Source organism: Schistocerca gregaria, unplaced genomic scaffold (genome assembly GCF_023897955.1).
Source record: "Schistocerca gregaria isolate iqSchGreg1 unplaced genomic scaffold, iqSchGreg1.2 ptg001735l, whole genome shotgun sequence".
NCBI classification, from domain to species: domain Eukaryota; kingdom Metazoa; phylum Arthropoda; class Insecta; order Orthoptera; family Acrididae; genus Schistocerca; species Schistocerca gregaria.
Genome location: NW_026062988.1, coordinates 25001 through 27500, shown reverse-complemented (window position 1 = coordinate 27500; position 2500 = coordinate 25001).

Here is a 2500-nt window from a genome sequence, read left to right as displayed (position 1 = left end):
AACCTAACCCACGTTGGCCCCTAACCTAACCCACGTTGGCCCCTAACCTAACCCACGTTGGCCCCTAACCTAACCCACGTTGGCCCCTAACCTAACCCACGTTGGCCCCTAACCTAACCCACGTTGGCCCCTAACCTAACCCACGTTGGCCCCTAACCTAACCCACGTTGGCCCCTAACCTAACCCACGTTGGCCCCTAACCTAACCCACGTTGGCCCCTAACCTAACCCACGTTGGCCCCTAACCTAACCCACGTTGGCCCCTAACCTAACCCACGTTGGCCCCTAACCTAACCCACGTTGGCCCCTAACCTAACCCACGTTGGCCCCTAACCTAACCCACGTTGGCCCCTAACCTAACCCACGTTGGCCCCTAACCTAACCCACGTTGGCCCCTAACCTAACCCACGTTGGCCCCTAACCTAACCCACGTTGGCCCCTAAACCTAAGTTACGCTGCACCTTAACCTAAGTTACGCTGCACCTTAACCTAAGTTACGCTGCACCTTAACCTAAGTTACGCTGCACCTTAACCTAAGTTACGCTGCACCTTAACCTAAGTTACGCTGCACCTTAACCTAAGTTACGCTGCACCTTAACCTAAGTTACGCTGCACCTTAACCTAAGTTACGCTGCACCTTAACCTAAGTTACGCTGCACCTTAACCTAAGTTACGCTGCACCTTAACCTAAGTTACGCTGCACCTTAACCTAAGTTACGCTGCACCTTAACCTAAGTTACGCTGCACCTTAACCTAAGTTACACTGCACCTTAACCTAAGTTACACTGCACCTTAACCTAAGTTACACTGCACCTTAACCTAAGTTACACTGCACCTTAACCTAAGTTACGCTGCACCTTAACCTAAGTTACGCTGCACCTTAACCTAAGTTACACTGCACCTTAACCTAACTTACACTGCACCTTAACCTAAGTTACACTGCACCTTAACCTAAGTTACACTGCACCTTAACCTAAGTTACACTGCACCTTAACCTAAGTTACACTGCACCTTAACCTAAGTTACACTGCACCTTAACCTAAGTTACACTGCACCTTAACCTAAGTTACACTGCACCTTAACCTAAGTTACACTGCACCTTAACCTAAGTTACACTGCACCTTAACCTAACTTACACTGCACCTTAACCTAAGTTACACTGCACCTTAACCTAAGTTACACTGCACCTTAACCTAAGTTACACTGCACCTTAACCTAAGTTACACTGCACCTTAACCTAAGTTACACTGCACCTTAACCTAAGTTACACTGCACCTTAACCTAAGTTACACTGCACCTTAACCTAAGTTACACTGCACCTTAACCTAAGTTACACTGCACCTTAACCTAAGTTACACTGCACCTTAACCTAAGTTACACTGCACCTTAACCTAAGTTACACTGCACCTTAACCTAAGTTACACTGCACCTTAACCTAAGTTACACTGCACCTTAACCTAAGTTACACTGCACCTTAACCTAAGTTACACTGCACCTTAACCTAAGTTACACTGCACCTTAACCTAAGTTACACTGCACCTTAACCTAAGTTACACTGCACCTTAACCTAAGTTACACTGCACCTTAACCTCAGTTACACTGCACCTTAACCTCAGTTACACTGCACCTTAACCTAAGTTACACTGCACCTTAACCTAAGTTACACTGCACCTTAACCTAAGTTACACTGCACCTTAACCTAAGTTACACTGCACCTTAACCTAAGTTACACTGCACCTTAACCTAAGTTACACTGCACCTTAACCTAAGTTACACTGCACCTTAACCTAAGTTACACTGCACCTTAACCTAAGTTACACTGCACCTTAACCTAAGTTACACTGCACCTTAACCTAAGTTACACTGCACCTTAACCTAAGTTACACTGCACCTTAACCTAAGTTACACTGCACCTTAACCTAAGTTACACTGCACCTTAACCTAAGTTACACTGCACCTTAACCTAAGTTACACTGCACCTTAACCTAAGTTACACTGCACCTTAACCTAAGTTACACTGCACCTTAACCTAAGTTACACTGCACCTTAACCTAAGTTACACTGCACCTTAACCTAAGTTACACTGCACCTTAACCTAAGTTACACTGCACCTTAACCTAAGTTACACTGCACCTTAACCTAAGTTACACTGCACCTTAACCTAACTTACACTGCACCTTAACCTAACTTACACTGCACCTTAACCTAACTTACACTGCACCTTAACCTAACTTACACTGCACCTTAACCTAACTTACACTGCACCTTAACCTAACTTACACTGCACCTTAACCTAACTTACACTGCACCTTAACCTAACTTACACTGCACCTTAACCTAACTTACACTGCACCTTAACCTAACTTACACTGCACCTTAACCTAACTTACACTGCACCTTAACTGTCACATGTAACGTCACAGGAATGTAGCTTTGCCTAACAGCAACCCTCTGAACATAGTTCACTGCTTGGATCCTCTGGTGTCATGTGTATTTCTCGA